This window comes from Dermacentor variabilis, chromosome 1 (assembly GCF_050947875.1).
Source record: "Dermacentor variabilis isolate Ectoservices chromosome 1, ASM5094787v1, whole genome shotgun sequence".
Taxonomy (NCBI): domain Eukaryota; kingdom Metazoa; phylum Arthropoda; class Arachnida; order Ixodida; family Ixodidae; genus Dermacentor; species Dermacentor variabilis.
Window position 1 is genome coordinate 59,650,204 of NC_134568.1, and position 13,195 is coordinate 59,663,398.

Below are 13,195 nucleotides of genomic sequence, written 5' to 3' on the forward strand. Positions count from 1 at the left end.
CTTTGGAAATGAAGCGTCTCGAGGTAGAGATGGAACGCGCTCGTAAGGGAAGTCAGGCACACGGTGCAGGAGAACGAGTATTGTTCAAAATGACTGACCTGATGCGGCCGTTTAAGCTTGGAGAGGACATTGGTTTGTTCCTGGTTAACTTTGAGCGAACGTGCGAGAAGCAGGGGTTCTCTCGGGAAACGTGGCCACAGCGCTTGCTCACTTTGTTACCCGGCGAGGCGGCCGACGTAGTCGCTCGCTTGGATAGAGAGGAGGCAGAGGATTTCGACAAAGTAAAATCGAGTCTGCTAAAAAAGTACCGGCTGTCTGCGGAAGCGTTCCGTCGGAAGTTTCGGGAAAATGAGAAAGGCAAAAGTGAGTCATATACAGAGTTTGCGTATAGGCTTATGTCGAACATGCAGGAGTGGCTCAAAGAAGAGAAAGCGTTTGGTGACCACGATAAAGTTCTGCAGTGTTTCGGGCTAGAACAGTTTTATAGTCGGTTACCGGAGAACGTGCGATACTGGGTCTTGGATAGGCCAGACGTTTGTACGGTGGCTAAAGCCGCTGAGCTAGCCGAAGAGTTTGTGACGCGTCGGGCTCGCGGAGCTAAGGACGGTCAAAAGGGTGAATTTGGCTCGAAGTTTGAGAGGCCGAGGTTCACGCCCATGAGATTAAAGGGGGACACGCGTAGTGAGGATGCGAGTGAAAGCAGTCCGACCAAACGTAAAGAGACGGCGGCAGCCAAACGCAGAAAGCGGTTCGAGATGAGGCGAGCGCGCTTGTGTTATACGTGCCAGAAGCCGGGTCACTTTTCGGCGCAGTGTCCGGAAACAACACCAAAAGTTGTGTTTTTTTCAATAGGCAGCACTGACGAGAACATGAAGCTTCTCGAGCCTTACATGCGAGACCTCCTCGTGAACGGGAAAGAGTGCCGAGTGCTTCGCGATTCCGCAGCTACGATGGATGTAGTTCACCCATCTTACGTAGAACCCCATATGTTCACGGGCGAGTGCGCGTGGATCAAGCAAGCCGTGGAAGCTCATAGCGTGTGTCTGCCAGTAGCAAAGGTGCTTATTGAAGGACCTTTCGGAGCGCTTGAGACAGAGGCGGCAGTGTCATCTATGCTGCCACCCCAGTACCCGTACCTATTTTCAAACAGGTCCGATCACCTCCTGCGCGAGAAGGGGCTTTTGTTTGGTGAAGCTAGTGTTCAGGCCTTAACCAGATCGAAGGTTCGGGAGCTCGCTGCAAAGGCGGTAGTTGCGGGGCCGACGTTATCAAACAACGAAAAAGGGTCAGAGGCGCAGCAAGCTGATATTCAGAGCACGCCCGAACTGAATAAACTTGAGTCTGTAACGTTAAAGGCACCAGATACCGGAGAGGAAAATCCCGATGCGGGAAAGTTAGAAGAGCTATCTACTGATTTGCTCATCGCGCCTACGTCAGACGGACTTGATAGGTTGCTAAAAGTCAGCCGGTCGGCTTTGATAGCCGAGCAAAAAAAGGATGGCAGCCTGGAAAACGTGCGCTGCAATGTCAAAGAAGGTATCGCCAGGAAAACTGCGCGTTTTGTGGAAAGAGGTGGAGTCCTGTACCGGAAGTATCTAGACCGAAGAGGAGTGGAGTTCGATCAGCTGATCGTGCCTCAATGCTATCGTCAGGATCTGTTGCGCTTGTCGCATGGGGGTTCGTGGTCCGGACACCTAGGAGTTAAGAAAACTAAGGACCGTCTCTTGCAAGAGTACTATTGGCCAGGGTGTTTTCGGGACGCAGACCATTTCGTGAGGACATGTGACACTTGTCAGCGGGTGGGCAAACCAGGGGACAAATCAAGGGCGCCGTTGAAATTGGTACCTATCATTACGGAGCCTTTTAGACGGCTCGTTATTGATACAGTGGGACCTCTGCCGGTAACAGCCACGGGGTACAGACACATTTTGACTGTGATCTGCCCAGCGACAAAGTTCCCTGAAGCAGTGCCGCTTAAAGAACTCAGCTCAGTTGAGATAGTTAATGCACTACTGTCCATATTTGCGCGAGTTGGTTTCCCTGCGGAAATCCAATCAGATCAGGGCACAGTGTTTACTAGCGCTTTGACGACAACTTTTCTCGAAAGGTGTGGGGTAAAGCTGTTACACAGCTCAGTGTACCACCCACAGTCGAATTCCGTTGAGAAGCTCCACTCCGTCATGAAGCGCGTGTTGAGAGCGTTGTGTTTTGAACATCGAACTGACTGGGAGCTGTGTTTGCCTGGGGTGATGTTTGCGTTAAGAACCGCGCCGCATGCGGCTACGGGGTTTTCGCCAGCTGAACTGGTGTACGGTCGCTCGCTTCGATCTCCGCTTCGCATGCTTCGAGAATCGTGGGAAGGTAGGGGCGACGACCCAGTCGTGGTGGAGTACGTGCTTAAGCTCCTCGAACGCTTAAGAAGGGCACAGGAGTTGTCAGGTGAAGCAATGACAAAGGCCCAGCAGAGGGCCAAGGTTTATTATGATCGGACAGCCAGGGCCCGTCGTTTTGAGGTTGGCGATGAGGTCATGATATTGCGCACATCGCTAAACAACAAACTAGACGTGCAGTGGGAGGGCCCAGCGCGAATTGTTCAGAAACTGTCGGACGTTAACTACGTGGTAAGTCTGCCAGGAAAGCGGAGAGCACAGCAAGTTTACCACTGTAATCTGCTCAAACCTTATAGACAAAGGGAAGCAGTGGTGTGCATGATGGTAAACGTTCCTGAAGAGCTTCCGGTCGAGCTTCCAGGACTAGGCTCAGTGACGAACAGGGAAGACACCGGTCAAGTCATTAGTGACCTTATCAGTAAAGCACCGCTGTCGCCCGAGCAGAAAACCGAACTACACCAGCTATTACAAGAGTTTCAAGGTCTGTTCTCTGAGAGGCCTGGTAGGACTTCTGTACTTACTCATGATATAGAACTTACCTCCCCAGAGCCAGTACGATCCAAGGCGTATCGGGTGTCACCCCGCCAGAGCGATATTATGGAGGCTGAGGTAAAGAAAATGCTACAGCTCGGTGTTATTGAGGCAGGTGAGAGTGATTATACCTCCCCTTTGATTTTAGTTGAGGTACCGGGCAAGGAACCTCGTCCTTGCGTCGACTACCGCAGGCTTAATTCCATCACTAAGGATCAAATTTATCCGATCCCTAACATCGAGGAGCGCCTTGAGAAAGTTAGTAGCGCTCAGTTTATTTCCACCCTAGATCTTGTCAGGGGTTATTGGCAGGTTCCACTTACAGAAGAGGCTAGTAGGTATGCGGCGTTCATTTCACCAATGGGAACATTCCGTCCTAAAGTGTTGAGTTTTGGTTTGAAGAACGCGCCATACTGTTTTTCAAGTCTCATGGATAAAGTGTTGCGGGGACAGCAAGAATTCGCTTTACCGTATCTAGACGACGTAGCGATATTCTCCGCATCCTGGTCTGAGCATATGACACACTTGCGGGCAGTGCTAACCCGCCTGCGCGAAGCAGGCTTGACAGTCAAGGCTCCTAAGTGCCAGTTAGCACAGGCCGAGGTTGTCTACCTCGGTCACGTGATTGGTCAGGGTCGTCGCCGCCCCTCTGAAATAAAAGTGGCCGCTGTGCGAGACTTTCCGCAACCGCGCACAAAGACCGATATTCGGTCGTTCTTGGGTGTCGCCGGCTACTATCAGAGGTACATCCCTAGGTACTCTGATATCGCGGCTCCCCTGACGGATGCTCTAAGAAAGACAGAGCCTCAAACAGTCGTCTGGGACGAGACAAAGGAAAGAGCTTTTAGCGCCCTAAAGAGTGCCCTAACAAGCCAGCCTGTGCTACGATCGCCAGACTATACAAAAGGGTTCATTGTTCAGTGCGATGCTAGTGAGCGAGGCATGGGCGTTGTACTGTGCCAACGGGAAAATGGAAAAGTAGAACACCCCGTCCTGTATGCTAGTCGTAAGCTGTCCAGTCGTGAGCAGGCGTATATAGCGCCACCGAGAAAGAGTGTGCGTGTCTCGTGTGGGCCGTTCAGAAATTGTCATGCTATCTAGCCGGCTCGAGGTTTATCATTGAGACGGATCACTGCCCTCTCCAATGGCTGCAGACCATCTCTCCCAAAAATGGCCGCCTCCTGCGCTGGAGCCTCGCTTTACAACAATATTCCTTTGAGGTGCGTTACAAAAAGGGGAGTCTCAACGGTAACGCCGATGGCTTAAGTCGAAGCCCCTAACGTAGGAATCAGCCTCAAAATTGTTGGTTACTGATGTTTTTCTTCCTGAGGCAGGATTTTTTTTAACATATTGCTTTTGTTTAGTGTTTCAAAGTGATGATATGCTTTCTAGTGCAATTTTTCAATTTGTGGACGCGTTCTGAGTGATGCTAGACTACTGTAAGGAACTAGGCAGTGGTATAAAAAGGGGAAAGAGCCTGGCAGGGCTTAGTGAGGGTTGTGCCGTGCTTGCGGACTGAGCGGTTGAGTTTCAGCGTAGTTCTAACGCTTGCCGGGAACGAGAACAAAAATGTGAACTCTCCCGAAGTCACTTTGCAGTGTCCCGTGCGAACCTGAACGAGAGAACGAGGCCTTCTCTGTGCGCTGCGCTCAAGAAACGTCGAGGGACGCCCGACTTCGGTTATGAGCATCATCGAGCGACATCCCTCCGGCCAGCGGATGCAGTCCCCTGTCCATCGGGATCTCCTTCCCCCGGCGGGGCGGTCTGTTGCGTTTCGCCTGCGACACGTGGTTTTGCCGGCGCGACTGCGGCAGGGCGGCAGACATTTTGGCCCGATCGTCGTCGCCGCAACACTCATCGCCAGGTGTTTCCAGGCGCGACTGCGGCGATGCGACCGCAAAGGATCACCCTCGCATTCCAGTCATTGTGCCCGAAACAGGCGATGCCAAAGCAGGGACCATCCTCTCATTCCAGTCATTGTGCCCGAAACAGGCGATGCCAAAGCAGGGACCATCCTCTCATTCCAGTCATTGTGCCCGAAACAGGCGATGCCAAAGCAGGGACCATCCTCTCATTACAGTCATTGTGCCCGACCGGCAGCGCTACAACAGGGTGCTACGAGATCGTGCTCGACAGGGTGCTACGAGATCGTGCTCGTCATGGTGCTACGGCATCGCTACGACAGTGTGCGTCACCATTAGCCCATTGTACATTCACGTGCTCGTCTTTTGAGGGGTTCCTTCTTGCCCTCAACTGCGAGAGTATAAAAACAGCTGCCCCCGGACGCAAAAAAGGAGGGCTCCGATTTCTTCTGTTGAGTGAAGTGCTCTCCCGTCTCTCTACTTCGGTCAAACCTGACCGCCAACTCTTTGCGATGTTAAAATAAACAAGTTGTTTCGTTGTTACCAGTCGACTCATGCTTTGCCGGGACCTTCGGATGCTTCCAGTTGTACCCCAGGCCGCCAGGCCAACGCTACCCTTGGGGCTTGCGACCCAGGTACAACCACGGGCGTCAGCGCCGAGTTCCCAACAGATCGTACCAGCGGTGCGATCCAAACACTTTTAAAATCATGAAGCGTTCAAGGCGTCCGTTGTACTCGCTAGTATAGTCGGCAACTCCGCTAGCAAAAACGCGGTATAATTTGCATGTGTGTGCGTGTGTGTACTCGTGTATTGGTGTTTTGACTCGCTATGGATTCATAGAAAGCTTCTCTCTGTGTAGATTCCAACTCCTTGTTCGAGCACGCGTATTGATTGCCTTTACTTCATGCATTCTTGGAAATACCACATATATATAAGCAAAGAAAGCGTGATGGAGAGATTCAGGAAACACTGGCATAATCCGTAATCCCCTTCAACTCACGGCCGAATATCTTACAGTCGACTAACGCTGTTAGCCTCCTTCCTACGAAGGTCAACGAGCCTACATTTCAGGCTGACCTGTTGGAGCGAGCAATGTTGCCGCTGGTGATGAGAGGAGGGACAGTGGGGAGGATATTATGCCAATCGGCTCGGTGTATGACATCCTTTAGAGTTCCACCTGTGTGTATTTGGAACCAGACCTGAAACGATATTTCCGTTGTGGATATCTCCACATCTGTCGTATACGAAATGACGTATTAGCGACCTCAGTATGTAATAAGCGCGCTATGATCTCGACTGAAAATGTCAGAAACATAAAACTTAACTTCGGCTCAAGGATAGACTCTGGCAAATTAATCGGCTAGGAAGTATAAGATCTTGACCACGTCGATGATTATTTGCATATGATGTGGAAGATTAATGACGGATGCAAAGAGATTTCAGTTGTGACAGCAGCCCTACTATTTGAAAAATGCCTGTCTACGCGCGTAGATGCTGCGATAGCGGCAAGAACAGAAAAAGAATGAAAGAATGATGTGTAAAAAATAAAGGAAGAATTTCGTAGCGTTGTCAGGGCCTTCCTTGTAGAATTCGAAGCCTCCAGCTACTGCCTCTCAGCTCAGATGCTGCTTTGGGGCTTTGAACTCCATCAATAAACTAATGCGTGCTATACAAGGTGTTCCAATTATTACGCTCGAATATTTAAAAATTAACAAAAGGAAAATTAAATTTTCCCTTTATTAATTAATTTTCTCCGCCTTGCGAGTTTCCGCAGAACTATTACGTCAAAGATATAAAAATATGCAAATGCCACGTAGCTGGACAGAACGAAGGCAATGTTGTTTGCCATCGCTTGAAGATACTCAGATTATTTTTCGCACTCCGCTTAATTACAGATTTAGTCCTGAATAGGTAATCAGCTTCTGCAATATTATAATTAGAATAAAAATGGCAACGAGAAAATTGTAGAGCAACATGAAAAATTCCCGATACAGCTTTCTGTTGCTCAATACATGCTACCTAAAAGTATTGTTCCGAGCGTGTCATCAGAATCCTGGGGATGTGGATACAGTCAAACCAACGCTGCACCCACACCCTCGCCCTACTCAAGGCATCCACCCTACAAGTGGCCCGCATGATCACGCGCATCTCACACAGACGCCACGGCATGCGAGAGGAGGACACACTCAAGCTGGTCAGAAGCTTGGTCGTCAGCCGAGTGGCATACGCCCTTCCATACTACAATCCCATCAAGAGTGAGGTACAACAGGCGGACGCGATTCTACGCAAAGCCTACAAAACCGCACTCCACCTTCCCCACAACACCTCAACCGAAAAGCTCCTAGCCTTAGGACTACATAACACCTTCGACGAATTGAAAGAGGCGCAACTAGTGTCCCAACAACGCAGACTACAGCAGACCCCATCTGGCAGGGAGCTCCTGAAGAAACTAGGCTGCGCCGATCAACTTCAAGAGATACAGAGGACCGAAACAATTCCGGACGAGTATCGCAACACACTGAAAGTAGCACCCATACCCCGGAACATGGATCCCAACCTACACAAAGCACGCAGAGAAGCGAGGGCTGAATACCTACAAAAGACACTGGCACCCCAAGAAACGACAGTATACGTGGACGCATCCACGTACGCCAGAGCAGCGGGGCAGAGCAACAGCAACGCGGTAGCAACGGTGATTGATTCGACCCTACGCGAGATCACCAGCGCATCACTACAAGGCTGTACGATAGTCGAGGCTGAAGAAGCGGCCGTCGCTCTAGCGGCAGCGGAGGGATATCGGTCTAAACGGTCTCTAACAATCCTTACAGACTCGCAAACAGCGTGCCGCAACTACCTACGCGGCAGAATAGGGCACGGAGCGCTCCGCATACTCCGCTCCGGAGACCCCATAACAGAACGACAAACAAAAGAAGAACCAATTAGGCATACGATAGTATGGACGCCGGGACACACGGGAGTGGCAGGGAACCAAGAGGCGGACAGGATAGCTCGAGGGTACACTTATTACCGAGCATCCAACATAGGCGACCTCGAGGAGACCGAACCTGTACCCCAAGACTATTCGGCGATACTAAATTACTACAAGGGCTGCAGAAAGCGGTATCCACCACCGCACAACTCCCTTAGCAGAGAGGACTCTGTCGCGTGGAGGCAGCTGCAAACGGGCTCGTACCCGAACCTAAACGTACTCAGCAAAATTTATCCCACACAATACAATGACAAATGCCCCTGGTGCCACGAAACACCCACGCTGTATCACATAACGTGGGCATGCCAGAAGATAGACGTGGTACCCGTTATACCAAACCCGAGTGCGGAGCAATGGGAGGGAGTGCTCTCCAGCGATCGCCAGGTCGACCAAGAAGGTCTGATTCGGCGAGCACAACTGGCAGCAGCATCCAGCGGAGCCCTGGACTAAGGGCAACCGACCGTTGTGCTAGAAGATGGACGATTCCATCTGAAGACCGCAGAAGACCAGTGAATCTAGAGCTGATAAAGTTTTTCACTCACTCACACTCCGAGCGTGAAAGAAGCCCGCGAATACACACAAAATTGCCCTGCGACTGGCTGCTCGAGGCACTTTGCATGCAGGCTTCTTCCTTGTCCGACGTTTTTGCCATTTTCATAAGAGTCCTTTCAACAAGGATGAGCAAGAAGATGTTCCCACGACCACCTGAACAAGGTCAGTCGTCTACTTCATCGCTCATTTTTGGACGACGTGCCTTTGGAAGTTCGGACCAGCTCGACTCCAGGGCGAGCTCAACGCCAGAAGTCATGGACTCTGACATTGAGTACACCGTAGCCATGGACCCCGTATGAAGAAGATGCGCCGTATGTCGACTGAGACGACTTCATCGAATCAGAGTGAGCAGGAATCCTTCATGGTATCTTACGTGCCGCTCTCGCCGTCACACAGCATGAACTCCCTTAGCAGGCAGTTTTTAACCGAATATATTGAAAGCGCGGCCCCTGGGCAAACCAGCGAGATCGGGATCAACGCTCGCAAGAACATCCTGACAATAGATGTGAAAAATTCCGCAATACTGGAGAAGTTAAAGGCCATTCCACAGTTAAGCGCAATCCCCGTCCGCTCCTTTATTACTTACAGGAAGAAGACAACGACTGGAGTGATTGCCGACTGGAGCTTGAAATCAAGCATGCGGACCTCAAGAGTCTTTTGAGGTCATCGGGGCCCATTCTTGAGATTCGCCGCTTGGGGCACTCCCGATGTATCAAATTAATATTTGCTTCTTCGACATTACCAGCGTATGTCAAAGTGGGCTACGTGATACACCGTGTACGACCATTCGTTCTGAGGCCTGTTCAGTGCCGGAAATGTGTCAAGCTGGGACACGCGAACGCAGTTTGTAGAAGTAAAGCCACCTGCTCGCGTTGCAGCGGAGAGCATAATACCACCGACTGTGATGCGTCTTCATTTAAATGTCCTAGCTGTACGGGCTCTCACGAAGCGACTTCGAAGGAATGCCCGAAGATGAAACAAGAAGTTCGTATTCATCGAAAAATGGCAAGAGACCAATCTTCAAGTAAAGAGGCTGCTCAACCTGCTTGCCAAACTGGCCAATGCTCGCGAAAGAAGTGTCACAAAGCCATTTTGAGAAGTACATAGCGGGGCATAGGGCGCCACGACCGCCTCCGCCTGTGCGTGCATCGAGGACGGTAACGGCGCCTACTGCTCATTCAAGGTTGATGACAGCACGCGGCAAACATTCACCTACATACACGGTACATGCACGGAATGGCCTTTGCTGCCGTCTAGGCCCACGACCATGCCAGCGGGCCCTAGGGGCCCTCTGCGCCATGAAGCCAAGAATGATAGAGCCAATGAAACCGGTGGCACTACGGGCAAGCAAGGAGACGGACACAATGAGAAGGAGAACGTACTGGAAATACTGAAGCACCTGGTAGAGTCAATGCCCGTGATTCTCGGTGGTCTCGAGAATCCGGCCGCTAAATGTGCCCTGCAGGTTCTCGCCGTGCTGGAGCCGCTTATCGCAGCCCTTTACATGCTATAAAGCTTTTGTTTGGCGCATGTGCTGATCACGCAAGGGAGGCCCACACACCAGCTTCGCCCTAGCGCTTTTAAGTTCACTTAAATTGGTGACTACAGACTTGATGCAGAACCTGAGAGTGGCTTCATGGATGAGATTTCTGGATGTTTATCATCAGAATGTTGAACTTGGTTTCACTGTTGCGCGTGCCTCTTTCTATGTCATCATCATCCTTCATCACACCTTTATCTCCCGTTCCTCCTCCCCTTGTGTAGAGTAGTAGTAGTAGAGTATAGAGCGCGTTAGCTCAGGCCGACCTCCCTGCCTTCTTTCAAATAATATATATATATATATATATATATATCTTAGTGCGGGATAGTTGGGACGCCCTGTATATCAGGAGAAGGTAGACGATCAATAGGCCAGTTGTTTGAAGAAATGATGGCACAATGGAGGCGTTGTGCTCAACAAAAGTTTAGTTTATTTATGCCAACGGCTACTACAGTGGAACTCTCTTCCCCAGGGCAATTTCAAAGTTTGTGTGCTCTTTCATCGTAGTAGCATGGTGTCTCCGCGGCGGCGACTCCCCTCACCTTCGCGCACATGTGAAGGACAGGGCGGTCCGCCAACACCACCTAGACAAGATCTCTTGTTGGGTCCGCCCGCCCATCCGGCCGTTACGGAAACACAAACGCTTCCGTGGAATGTTCGCGTCTACTTGAACGTGCGCTACATATATATATATATATATATATATATATATATATATATATATATATATATATATATATATATATATATATATATATATATATATATATATATATATAATATGGTAAAACTAATTATTTTATCAGCACCGACGACAGTGTTGAGGCCTGTGAGTCACTGACCGACGATGACATGCATGGTCATTTTAATACTGCCTTCAAGTGGTTTGTGGGCGTTGACACACTACCTGAAGTAATAAAACATGTTGACATTCTTTTATTTTGGCGCTGTTTGTTCATTCGACCTTTCGAATAAATCAACCAAATTTTACGGTCCGCCAATGGTCGAATTAACGGGAGTCGGGCGTACACAGGAATCGGAGAAGTCGTGTTTCTCGGCAACAGTGCCGATTTTAATGTTTGTCACTTTTAAACGGGAAAAGTTAAAATCTAGCGACTGTAGGAAGCAGATATCTTAGTAAGGGCGTCATTTTCTTTTGACGATAATTGTCGAAAATTGCAAAATGGGAACTTAAGTACTGAATATTCAGCTGTGTAACTCAATAATAAATCATGATATGGCAATTCCTTAAACGGTGGAGGAGGAAGAAGCAAGAATAGACGGAAAGACAGGAAGGTTAGTCACTTCTTAGACTACCCTGTGCTGGGGAAAGGGGCTAAGGGGAATAAAAGATAATAGAAAAGAGATATTCGAAAAAAGTCAAAGAACAAAAGAAGAAAGGATGAAAAGGAAAGGAGAATACGGCACTGCTTAAGGTCTGTCTCTGAGACCAGTCCTCCGCAAGAAGCGCAACAACGCTTTCAAAGCCTTCTGGGCTGAGAACGGTCTCGGCCAGTGTCCCAGGAACCTTTCGTTTCCTCCGACAAAAGGCCTTTGGGAAAACACTCTTGAAAGTTCTTTCCTGGGTGCACTGAAGCGGGGACACTCACAGAGAAGGTGGGCGATGGTTGCCTGGCGCCTAAAGTAATCGCATGTAGGGATGCTGGCCATTCCGATCCGAATTGAGTAAGCATTCGTGAAGGCCACGCCAAGTCACAAGCATGTTAAGACATTTAAGGTGGACAAAATTAATGCATTATACACCGTTCCAAAACATACCACTAATTTGTGACCAGGGCTTTTGCTAAACCCTTGTAAACACTGTAGCACTTTGACATAAGCTGTAATTTCATATATATCAGATTTGTCCGCTTTAGATGTACGATATGTGTTTTGGGTGCAGAGTTACGCATTTGTAAACTTCGTGCTTCTATATTTGGTATTTTTCTTTCTTCTGTTTTTTTTTTTGCAGCATACCGTTTTCGGCAATTAAGAACGTTCCAAGCTCAATATCAAGATTGTCCTTCTTAGAGTCACTAGAATTTAACATTCTCTCATTATCACCTTCAAAGTAGTCCCCTTCAGCATTCACACACTTCTGCATTCGGTGCTGCCATTGCTGGTAACAGTTCTGGAACGAGGTTTTTGGAAGGCCCTTCAGGAGATTCTCCGTTTTTGCCTGAACCTCTTCAACCGAGATAAAATGGGTTACCTTTAAGCAAGATTTAACTTTAGGAAGCAAAGCAAAGTCGCATGGAGCCAAATCAGGTGAATAAGTAGGATGCCCAATCACAGTAATATTTTTGCTCGTCAGAAACTGCTTGACAGATAGGGCCGTGTGAGCGGGTGCATTGTCCTGGTGCAACAGCCATCCATCACTCCACAACTCTGACCCTTTTTTCCTAATTTTTTCACGAAGTCTTTTTAGTACTTCAATGTAGTAGTATTGATTAACAGTCTCACCACTGGGAACCCACTCAATCACTGCAATTCCATTAATGTCGAAGAAGACGATTAACATTGCCTTGAATTTTGATTTTGACATGCGTGCTTTTTTGGGTCTTGGGGATCCTGGAGACTTTCAGTGCATTGACTGGCGCTTATTTTCTGGGTCATAGGTAAAAATACATGTCTCATCACATGTCGCAACAGATTCCAACAAATTTGGCTCGTTTGCAATGCGTTCTAACATGTCCGCACACACGTCGTTACGGCACTGTTTTTGGTCAACGGACAGAACTTTTGGAACAACCTTCGCGCAAATCTTCGTCATGTGTAATTCGTCCATTAAAATACGTCGAACAGCTTCCCTATCCAAGTGAACCAGCTCCGCCACTGCACGAACACTTAATCTTCGGTTACCACTGATCACATCACGAACTTTGGCAATGTTTTGGTCTGTAATCGCTGACCTAAGGCGCCCAGCGCGTTCATCATCTTCCACACTGTCCCTTCCCCCTGAAAACCGCTTATGCCATTCAAACACACGTGCACCAGACAAGGTTACATCTCCATAAGCCTCGTTTATTATTTGAAATGTTTCCGTGGCTGATTTCTTAAGTTTCACAAGAAACTTGATGTTGATTCGCTGCTCGGTTTTTACATCAAACATTTTTCCGGCAGAATGCAGTTGCACATGTTCACTAAATGTCGCAGCACTCCCAACTGGAGTGATCGGTTCCGTCGAAACAGGAGGCATGAATGGAGGAGGCGTGTGATTAAGTCAGCAAAACAGTTGTTGCCAACTCCACTCTGTTTTCAAGCTACACACTTAGTCTCGTTTCTTTTGTGTCACACCTCGTATAGCTGCTGTCAAGGATCAAAACAACA

General features: G+C 49.0%; 1 protein-coding gene across 2 annotated transcripts in view; it reads left to right on the forward strand.

Annotated features, from left to right (window-relative positions):
- Pde11 (Phosphodiesterase 11) overlaps positions 1-13,195 on the forward strand; it is a 675,281-nt gene that overhangs the window by 400,166 nt on the left and 261,920 nt on the right. The window lies entirely within an intron of this gene.